The following is a 12,509-nucleotide window of genomic DNA, read 5'->3' on the forward strand; positions in this document are numbered from 1 at the left end:
TTAGAAACATAAAAATGATAAATTAGAAGGTAAACTCATAAGTTTAACAGAGTTTGTATTTAATCTTAATTTATAAGTAAGTTGACACAATTTTATAAGTTAAAAATATAAAGATGTTAAACTCATAAAGTTAACTCAAGAGTTTGATACCTATACTTGTCACCATGTACTTCTCAGTGGGTAAATTTCATAATCTTACTTACATTATTGCAACTCTCAGACTTTATTTGAATAGAAAAATTGTTTAGGGAAAAAAGAAAATTAAAAATAAAATAATAAATTTATAAGTTTTTCTTTTAATTTATCTTCTTTTGTATTTTATGCTCCTTCAAACTAATAGTTCTTGAAACCCCATAAATAAAAGTCATGGGCTACACATTTTGCACACCTCAAAATAAACTAGAAATCTCCTCTATTTTCTTTATACCTTTTATTTGGCTTCCATTACATTTTTTTTTTATTTTAGTTTCAGTAAAAGACCTTTTTTGGCCAAAAGTAACAGTACGTGTTCTCTATTTATTATGGTTTTTTTTTTGTCACCTCTATTTATTATGGTTATTGCATCTGTCATGGTCTTAAACGGACAAAAGAAAGGTAAGAGGTGGTGTGATCCACCTTGCACTCTCGCAGCGGGCGTCACGCCAATTCCATAATATATTCAGCCTGACTTGAATACTTAAATTAATAAATTATTTTTAAAAAAATTTAACATTTAACTTAAAATTAATTATTATAGAAAAATGATAAAAATTTTTTGAAATATATAAATAATAATTTAATCTCTTAAACTATCATAATTCTCATAAAATTTTTAAGAACTTTTTTATCATTAATGAATTTTTATAAATTATTAAATTACTCTTATTGAAAATAAATGATTTACAACCTTTCTTCTAAAATTTGTAACAATACAATAGCAAATCACAACTTTACATGTTAAATTTATATAAATTTATTAATGATAAAAAAGTTTCTAAAAATTTTAGAAGAATTATGATATTTTGAGGGATCAAATTGTCATTTATATTTCAGAGAAAATTTTTTTTATAATTTTTTGTTATTATATTATTATAAAAATATAAAATATAATTTTTATATAATATTTTAAAAAATTAAAGTGTTATTTGATTATTTGGACTGAGGCTCGGGTCTAATTTTTTCATTCAGCCCACCTCAAATAAACCTCAAACATTAAAAAACTATTATTTTACTAAAACTGACCCAACATTTTTTATTTATTTATTTTAGCTAATCCAAATTACTGACTTTTACTGCAAATATACAATAAGAGGGTTAATTATCCGAATTGCCGGCTTCCTAAATTTTTGCTAGCATTTCTAGCAATACAAAGAGCACGAAAATTGGCTTCTCTGAAGTTGAAACAAATAGATACAGTACATGCCAATTTCTAAACAAATTAAACGATGACACGTAATCGATGACACGTCTGTAAGGACGAGGGTCGTCCCTACTTCCGTAGATGAGTTTTAATTCTTTGATAACTTGTAGCTCAGCAGAGTTGGTGCTCGTACATAACTGCAGTCAATTCTGATCTAATATAAGAAATCTAATGTCCCAAACAAGCCCAATTGAACGAGACTGACCTTTAAAATTATAGGCTCAGGATACTCGAAACTTTAATCTCGTTTTTTCTGTATCGTTTTTCTTCAACATTTTTTTGTCAGAGTTTTTCTTTAACTTTTTGAATGTTACCATGTATAAAAATTAACTTTATTAATCAAAAAATGACAAAAATGACTAATAATTATCAAAGACAAAACTATATATGTAATTTTTTATTGGTTAATATGCGTTGAGTAATTATGAAAGACAAAACTGAAAAATGATTTTTTTTATGGGAGTTAGAAAAAAAAACAGACTTTCTTGGCATGCGTAATGGATAATTATATTTTAAGTGTCTCATATTATTGTAACAATATAAATAAACATTTATATTGTTTTTTTAATACCAGCAAACATTTATATTGTTAGAGAAGTAATATTTACATGGGAAAATCATAATGAAGGACCACTAAAGACAATTAATTATGCTACAGGATCAAAGAAGTTAAACGTAATTAAAATTTTTATGACAACACAAACTACTACTCATATGTATATATACTCTTTTAAACAATAATTCTCCATTTCAAAAAAAGTAAGTTTTATTTTTATTTTTATTTGGTGGTAGATAGGAATAAGTGTTATAATTTAGTAAACGAGTTTCCATTCAAAAAAAAAAGATTCCTATTTTTACTTTAACAATAATTAATTTTTATTTTATTAACAGCTCTAAAAAATAATTTAGTAGTAGAAAAGAATAAGTATTGTGATTTGGTAAACAAATATTTATTTAGAAAAGAAAACAAGTTTTATTTTTGTTATAACAATAATCAATTTCTTGATTAATAATTACAAAATATTAATTTTTATTTTGAAGAGAATTATTATAATGTGATGAATGAGTCTTCATTAAAAAAAAAGAAATTCATTTTATATTTCAATAACAATCATTTCTCCTATCACAATAAACATACATCAAAGATAATTTTATTTTTTTATAATAAATTTTAATTATATTTAAATCTTTTAATTTTATAAAGTAATATTAAAATTATTTGATTCTGCAATATAAAGAGGAGAGGGATGGGTCCAGACCTCAGAATAATGCAGCGTGCCTTTGGTTCACGTGAATATAATTGACAGAAAAGTATGCTTACTCATGGAGTTTTGGACTCTGGTATAAATGAAAATCCTAGGTCGTCGCAATGATATGTCAGTGCGCTAGTCATATCACATCAACTCTGCTTTTCTCAAGTGCACCCTGAACGAATTCACATGGGACTGGGGCCTTACTTGTTGAAGAATGATAATTCCGTCAAAATGACTGAGATTTCGTTTGGATTTTAGTGACATATAATTAATTATATTATAATATAATTTTTGTTTTAACATTATTTTTTTAAAATTAATTTAAAAATTAAAAATATTTAAATTATTTAGTCAGAATCAATTTTATTTAAATAAATTATTATAAAAAATATTATTTTTAAAATTAAATTACTGATAAAGTTATATATAATATTATTAAATTTATTAAACTTCATTTAAAAAGTAAAATATATTATTTAACTTATATATCAGATTAATTATATAAATTTAAATTATATTAATATTAACAATTTAATTTATATAAACAAATAATTTAATATATTTAAGTTCAAATAACTTTAATAAAAGGGAAAGATATAATTATTAAATATTACACATTAATTTTATAATAACTAATGAAGATGATAATATACAAGCTGATCTAATAATATTATGGATATTAGTCATATCTAATGAAAATGTTATGAATATTAATAAGGGTGAATATTCATCAATGTGCTATTTTTTTCATGCTCTATTTGATTTTTACTTTCATAATATATAAAATTAAAATCAGAATCAAGCAGGTTAAAGACTTACTAATTTGAACAAAGTTTTTTGTTGAAATTTTAAAATTTAAATTCAAACAATGGAAAAATAGATATAGAAGAACTATAAATAAAATAATTGGATAAAATGAAAGGTAAAAGCAAGTCGCCGGCGGATCAGTCGCTCCCAGCGCTCCACTCTCATCCGCTCATACACTTTCCAGCAGTTGCAATAATTGAATCCCTGGAGCACCCACCTCACAGCTTCTTTCTAAACGTGATTAAGGCGTCAATAATTTTAAAAGTGCTTATTTATTAGTAAAAAAATAAAAACAAAAAAACAAAAAACCCCCCTTAAGGAGTTCTTATTCCTTAAGCGCCCCTAAAGGTCTTTAATATTTTTTTTTAAATAAAAATTTGTACCAGTTTCATATCTCATGAAAACATCGCCTCTCATTGTCAGACTTACTCTTTCGAGAGCTCTAAATTCAAAAGCTCTCACTCTTGCTGTCGACCTCTTGATCGAATCATGTCATCATAATCAGTTGACGTTCAGCCCGTTGATTATGGGAGCACTTTTGAAGCGCTCCCATTAGCCAAAATTAAGCACTCCCATAAACTGTATTTGTAGTAATGAAGGTAGAAATAAATTCCACTTGATTGCTGTGAATATTTCTACTGTAAGGTGGAAATATTATAGCGTGTGTAACGTGTATGTACTGATCGACGTGAGAAAATCAGCAACGTAGAGTTGTAATTATTGCATAAATCAATATACATGCATACATATATATAAAATATGGATGTAGATGTTAGTGTTATAATTTGTTATATAAAAAATTATGTTTAATGATCATTGGCTTTAACGAGAAATATTTCCTTGTTACACTATATCGGTTAAAAAAAAAAAAAAAGACTGTGTGTGGGTGTGTCGAAACAGTAGCTACAAATTGCATGTATGTTGTCCCAATAGTTAAACCCATTTCTCCCCTTTAAAATTCTACTTTCTTCCAAACTGGTGTTTTATTTTCTTAATTCATAATTAAGGATACATCATATGCAACTCTTCATTTTCTGTATGGATATAATAGGAAAAATCATTCTAAAGTCTCATGAAAGCACTTAAAATACGCTGAGATTTCATGAATTCAAAAAATAGTTGCCAGGTCCCTAGGAACCTAAGGGTGAATAAGTTTGAAAGTAAGTTACCCATTTGCCTTCTATTTGAAATATGAAAAAATCAGTCCGCTTCCCACTTACCCACAAAATTGAAAACGGCTCTCTCTTCCTCATTCTGCCGTGCTCCAGAGCTAACCGTCCGACCATTATTCTTGCAATTGCATTCCATAGGAGAAGACCGTCACACCGTCAGAGAGTGGAAAACTTGAAGGAGTAAAGAACGAGAGTAGCTCGCTCCTGCTTCAGCGACTCATATTTGCCCTAATCGCCATTATCGAACTGTCTCTACCGTCCTCTCCTGCCGTCTTGCCACCACAGGTTCAACTGCCATTAATTCTGCGTTTTCTTCTCCCATTATTCCTTTCTTTGTTCTTTTGTTTTTTTGCTGGTATCTCGGTTGTGACTTTAATTTTTCACATCTCTGTTTTCGCATAACACTGTAATTCTCCGTCTTTGTTTTTTTGCTCGTATGTCGGTTTTCTTCTCACCTAATTTTTCGCATGTGTGAAGTAATCTCCACATTAAGTTAAAGCAAATGCTAGTCCCAATCTTCACATTACAGAGCCTTCTCTGTCATCTTCTTGCCAAACCCTCTCCACCATCACAATTAGAGGGAAATTTCTGTCACAAAGTCGCATAATCCTTCACTTCCTACTCCATGAAAGGATGAGCCAAATGGGAGCCTACTTGCCAAACCGTCACCATTTGAGTTCCAATTTTTCCCCACTTTAACTTTGAAATGGTCTGACAAGCCATTTTCAATACGTGTTGAACTTTCTCGTCCTTCATATTATTGGCTAGCATCCTTTGAATCAAATGTGGTTGAAGATTATTGTATTTTCATAGTTTGAAGAGGTTTGTGTTACTGTCACTCTCACTTAGGCATGACAAGCAGTTATTAAAATTAGAAGTGCTGCCTTGACTGGATATACATGCACCTCACATTGAACTTTTTGTATAAATGTCATTTAGACACACCTTGAGTTAGTAGATTACTGGATATACATGCAACCCAAAGAAGATCTACTGTTAACTTGCTTAAGGATACTGTATAATTATTTGTAAATAGAAAGAGAAAAGGAGATAATGATTAGCTGTATAATGACTAAGGTTATGTGAGTAGTTTCTAAAATTACTGCTTAAAGTTTCCATCTTTAGGGACGATAAATGATCAAGTATATTTCTGATATGTTACAAAAGTGTAGCTATGTATGAGATTTTTGTAATTACTTAAGGCACGTATTTGCATGTTTCAACTTTCAACTACTCCTCTTGCATTTTATATTTTTATTTTGGTATGTTTAACTTCCAATTTTGCTTAAAAAATATGTAATTTTAAATATGTACGAATTTTTCTATTGACGACAACTGCTTTCTTTGTTGACAACAACCATATGCTATATTAACCAAAATCATTTATTCCATGAATGACAACTAATTACTTCAATGACTATAACCATAAACTCCATTGACAACAACAGTATGCTCCATTGACTAGTGAACCGTCATGACTAGTGAACTGTCATGCCTCTGTGACTTGTGCTTTTTTCTTATTAATAAACAATGCCAGTGCAGAAATCTTTGAGTTGGAACTTAGTAACGACTAGTTTGCATATATCTCTTTTTCAACATATCTAATTGAACTTTCTATTTGTTTCCAGATAAAGGAAGATGAAAGATAATGCAAAGACAACAGTGAAGAGATATACCATACCATTTCATACGCGCTGCTCTCCTAGCCAATTTGGTGAAGTAGCAAAGTATGTTAAGAAAGATGAGAAATTATAGAAAAGGATTGAGAAGCTAGGATTCCATAGGCTTCTTGATATGTCTTGTAAAAAAATTCAAAGAGATATTTGTGGAGAGTTGATGTGTGCCTTTTGACCCCCCAACTCGTGAAATATGCATAAGGGGAAAAATCAACCAAATGAAGGCTAAGGATATGAATGACTTGATGGGCTTACGTAGTGAGGGTAAGCAGATTACTGGGGATGTCAATGTGAATGATAGAGCTTTCAAGAATTTGAGAAATACTTACTATAAAATGCCTTATAAGGAAATAGCTGAAATGATTATATCTGGAAAGGAGGTAGCAAAATTTGAGTTACTTTTTGTAATGTATGTGTTAGAAACTTTGCTATTGCCGACCACAAGTCTTGAGGTTAGTGACTGTATATCGAAGGTCATTTATGAGACACAAAAGAAACCAAGTGCATATGATTGGGCTACGTTCATTTTTAATGAACTTTACAAGGAGGTAGAAGACTACAAGAGACAACTGAGCAAAGGGAAGGGAAGGACAAGGAAGAACGTTGAGGGATGGATCTACTTTCTAATGGTAAGTGTTTGTTCAATTTACATTAATCCAAAGTGATAGCCTTTCAAAGTTTTCCATGTAAAATTTTTATGTTTATACTGATTTGTCAAGGTTTTAGGTATGGGGCTTCCAAAATTTTCCAATTGGCCAAGGTTGTCCAAAAGTCATAGATGCTCTGAAATATTAGGATGATGATAAAGTGAATGCAAGAGTAAAGTTAGAGAAAAAGAGCAATCGAGGCATCTTGCATGAGCCAACTACTGTACATAATAGTTCATCGACTAAGGTGCATCAAGAATCGGCATTTGTTCACCCGGTATGTATAAAATGGAGTACAATTGATAGATATATATGGTCTTGTTTATGCACTGAGTCAGAAATTGTCTTGCAGGAAATAAGGAGGCTATACGAAAAAGTGCTATCATTTGTGTCTGACATTGGAGAGGAGCTAATGACCTTGCAATCAATACTGCTTGGACAAGGCTCAAGAGAGCAAGAAGGTGAAAAATGACAAGAGGAAGAAGATGATGATAAAGCGACAGATTCTAAGGGAAAGAATGAAGATGAAAAAATAGAAAAGGAAGGAGATAAAGAACCTATTAATGAGGGGACAACTTCGGAGGAAAAAAATAAAGATGAAAAATTTGAAGAGGAAGAATAACGAAGAAGGAGCTGAACGGAAAGGTTCTGAGAAGGGAAGTGGAGATGAACAATCAAAAAAGGAAGAGAATGAAGAAGAAAAATTAGAAGGGAAGAAGATAAGGAAAAAGATGATGAACGGAAAGGTTCTCCTAAAGAAAAGGGCAACAATGACAATTCAAAAGAGGAAGAGGACAAGGAGGCAGGTGTAGGAGGGAAAGATTCTGCCGAGGATGAGGAAGGGAGAGGAGAAGAACAATCAAGTAAACATCCTAGAAGATCAAAAAGAGATAAAAGACCTGCTGTGAAATCTCCATGGGTTAAAACTAATGTTGGAAAGAAGAGAAAAATGGATAAGAAAGAGCATTATTTCAAATATGCACAACACCATGTGAGGAAGATGAGGGAGACAAGTAAGTCCCTATACCGTGCCTAAAAACTGACTGACTAAAATATTAGTGACAATTTATTTATTTTTTTCCTTCTTCTTCAACAGGATCATTGTAGATTTGTATGGCTACTACTTGACTCGTGCAGAGCTACAATGTTTTGGTGGAAAGAGATGGATTAGTGACAAGGTGATGTCAATGGTTGCCCGAACTTTGATAGGTAACCAAAAGGAAAATGAAGGGAAAGTTCAAAGACATATCTTTAGTTTTGAGTTCATGCTAAAAATGATCAGCAACCCTTTGAAATGGATAGTAGATGACAATAAGGGAGAAATATTTCCTGAGTTTGTTGGATATAACATTACTGATTGTGATTTCATTTTTGGCCCAACTCTTTTCCATAGTCATTGGTTTTGCTATGTCTTTGAGACCAAGAGCAAGAACTTCTATGGGTTAGATTCATTGGTCAGTAATAGGGAGTATTTCCAAAGATAGCAGGAAAGAGGAAGAAGAGAATGTTGAGAAGAAGGGCAAGGGAAACGGGAAGAAGAAGAAGAAGAAAGGACAATTGGATCCTAAAGAAATGATGGCAAGAGGATGCGTATGTCTATACTTCTCACTCAACATTACTAATATCTATATTTGTCATTGTCTTATTGCCTAGTTGTAAATCAACATTGCTAACATTGCAAGTCTTGAGTTTGTAGAGGAATTGCTTTCACTCTCTACTTCATGCAGTCAAGCCATAATTGTTCGAGGATGACGTTAGCACAGACATTATATGGGCTAAAGTTCATGTACAAATTGATACGTGAGTTCCTTTTATGTTTATATATCATTAAGCTTATATTTACATGTGGAAAATGAATTTTACATTATGTTTTTTATTTTGTTTTTAGACATACTTGTGGGGTGCACGTTATGACATGGTTACAATTGTGGGACAACACTGCGGATAAGAATGGGTATACGATGCCAAAATACTCTAACGTATGCATTCTTCGCTTTACATTTTCACTCTTTCATGTACTACATATTTGTTGTTGTCCCTTATAAGACTTACTTGTGGTGTAGGATGACCTCTATAAGAAGAAAGTAGAACTCTTGTGGTGGCTACTGAGTCATCGTAACAATGTGAAGGAGCCCAAAGCCATGTCCTTGTTAGAAGGATCCCAAGTGACGAGGAAGAGGAAATAAAACTTTTTTTTATAAAACTTTAGGATCTAATTTTTTTGATCATCATGTCCTTTTGTATAGTTAGCTCATTTTGTGTAGTTAACTTAGATAATGCTGTTTATGAAAGTTGATTACAAGTTTGTAAATGTGGCAAATAATTTGTTTTATTAATTGCATGTCAACAAGTGGTTATCACTTTATTGACAAGTGTCTATAAGTACATTGACAAGTTAACAATTCACCATTCTCAAGTGCCAAGGCACTAGGTGCTGTTATTCCTTTAGAAAATCAGCCAGTTAAAATAACCTTTTGACTACTTGGCATTGAAGATTGACAAGTAGTAATAACTATATTGACAAGGTTGTAATTCGCCATTGACAAGTGCTGAGGTAGTAAGTACTATCGTTCCCTTGGAAAATCAGCCAGGTAAACAAACTAGTTGACTACTTGGCATTGAAGATTGACAAGTACTATTAACTATATTGACAAGGTAGCAATTCGCCATTGATAAGTGCTGAGGTAGTAAGTGCTGTTATTCCCTTCAAAAATCAACAAGGTGCAAGAACTTGTTGACTACTTGGCTTTGGCGATTGACAAGTGGTTATAATTATGTTGACACACTACTTATTCTCCATTGACATGTCCTGACGTACTTGGTGCTGTTAGTCCTTTCGAAATCAACCAGGTGTAAGAACCTGTTGACTACTTCCTTTGCCTATTGATAAGTGGATATAACTATATTGACAAGGTATTAATTCTCCATTGACAAGTGCTAATGCTCTTGGTGCTGTTAGTCCCTTCGAAAATCAACCAGGTGTAAGAACCTGTTGACTACTTCCGTTGCATATTAACAAGTTGATATAACTATATTAACAAGGTATTAATTCTCCATTGACAAGTGATGACGCACTTGGTGCTGTTAGTCCCTTCAAAAATCAACCAGGTGCAAGAACCTATTAACTACTTGCCATTAGTCATTGACTACAAGGTATCACTTCATTTACAATTTATGCATTTGCTATTGACAAGTGCTAATACATTATATACAATAAACCAAAAGTAAACAAAAACAAATTTCAAATATATAAATAAAAAAATACACTTGTTCGTAATATTTTCTAGCATGGATTAGGATTCTTGCAAGTCTTGGAGGTATGACCAATCTCATGGCATCTTCCACAATAATAAACTTTTTTGTTTTGGAATTGAGATTCCCTTCTTTTACTCTTTAGCCTACCAGGAGGCCTTCTAGTCATTGGTGGCTCCAAGAAGGTTTGGGTTAATAAATTTGTCACCGTCAATGCTTCTTGATGTGGACAGTCATGTGTGGCTATCAGCTTCACGCTACTGGCATATATCTTTTTTTGAGTAGTAAACTTGTAACATTCATCCACAAAATTATACACATTGCCATGAAGTAGCTTGATTGCTGCACAAGCATGTGCATAAGGTATTCCACTCATTTTCCATGCTAAACAAGGGTATGTACATGCTGCAAGATCAACATTCAAGCGTATTAGTCCACTAAGTGATATAGTTTGCACAGAGATCAAATTTTCTCCATAAATTTGTGTGTGTAAATTTTTAGCTCTCACAACTTGCTCTATAACTTTTGCCTCAACGTTAGGCTCGATACTGTGTTTCCAATTTCCCATAGCTGCTTTGCTAGCGACCATCTTCTTTGCCAATTTCTCTCCATGCTCATGTATCAAGACATCAATATTGTGTTTTCTCTCTTTCACAATCCAAGCATTAAAGGATTCTGCAAGATTAGTTGTGATATTATCCCATCGTTTATATCCAAACTTGCATTAAGCCCATCTGGTACAAACTAGTGACAAACTAAGTGAGGGAAGAAAGTAAGCAACACAACATTGAAAAATTAAAAATTGAAGAAGAGAGCAAACTAGTGACAAACTAACACAAGGTTCAAAAAATTGAAGACTAGAGGAAGAGAGTAGATAAATCAACATTGTTTTTGTTTTTTAATTTTTTTAGGATCTTCATCTAGTACAATACAAATAAAATAGAACAGCTTTTTCAAGACAGGAAAAGTAATGTAAAGAATGAAGAGAAATCAAAAAGTGAGCAGCAAGAAGAGGAAGTGGAACTTGTGATTGCCGAAAGTGAGAGATGAGTGAAGTCGTACAGCTCAGAAGACAAATAGAAGGAGATGATCAAAATCAAACTGAAGAAAGCAAGCAACACAAGAGAGGATTCAAGGTTGGAGAGAGTAGAGTAAGCAGCTGAAATATTTTGTGCATGGCAAGAAGATAAAGCTTGAATGGTATTGGGTCCTCCTGGTCAGAAATACATGAAATACATGGAAGATTCTTTTTTTGTGTCATTGCTAACTGTTGAACAAAATTTGTCTTTTGAAAACAGTAACACAAGAAATTGAGCCCAACTAGTTATTATTAACAAGTAAAATTTCAATTAAACAGGTACTAAATGAAAAGGTTAATTACTTTTTTTATGAGTATGGAAAGGTTAATTACTAATTGGTCATTTTTCTTAAAGTATATCACAGGATAACTTGTAAAGTTTTATATTTAATCGTGTAAAAATTTTATAAATTTTTTTAATGAGAAAATGTTTTGGTCATTTTTTGTAATTTTTTTAATCCTTGTCTATAATTTTTTGGATCTTTTCTTATATTTTTTTCTCTCTTATGTAATTTTTGATGTTATTTTCTATCATTTTCTGATCAAATAATGATCAAAGTTAACTTTTATTAATAGCAGGAACTAGATTACATTGTATTCAGAACTTAAAGGAATAATTTGCACAACAAAAGAATTTAGAGTTTCTTGTGTTATTGGACATAAAGTTTAGGAGGTAATTTGTTCATTTACCTAATAATATAATATAATTACTCTAAAGTCCCTAGGTATAAAGTGTTGAATGATAAGGACTTAAATTGAAAATTTATGAAGCCATGGGAACTAAACTTATGCTTTTAATTCATAATTTCTAAGAGACTTATCAATTATTATTGCTGCTTTACCTGAGAAATTCCAAATTAATTAATATAGTTTATGACAAATTATTAGAGAGAATTTCATTTCTTTATGTTCAAAATATTGAAGCTCAGATCCCAAATTTTGTCTATGAAAAGCTTATTTTTAAAATATACTCTTTTCGTCCTTATATATAAGATGTTTTTAAATAAATCATGTAAACTAATAAAAGTTGGTTATCTAATTAAAAGCACAGTAATATTCTGATTTTGTCCTTAATTATTTAAATAAAAAATGAATCTCTTTTTTCAAAGTAAATTAATGGAAGTAATTATCTTTTTTTCTTTTCAATTTAATAAGGTTACAATAGTAAATTTATTAAAAAATATGCTAAGAACATTTTATATTTAGAGATAAAAAAATTCTAAAA

The sequence above is a fragment of the Prosopis cineraria genome, unplaced genomic scaffold (assembly GCF_029017545.1).
Source record: "Prosopis cineraria cultivar Desert tree isolate PC_DT_omini unplaced genomic scaffold, ASM2901754v1 PC12, whole genome shotgun sequence".
In the NCBI taxonomy this organism is placed as follows: domain Eukaryota; kingdom Viridiplantae; phylum Streptophyta; class Magnoliopsida; order Fabales; family Fabaceae; genus Prosopis; species Prosopis cineraria.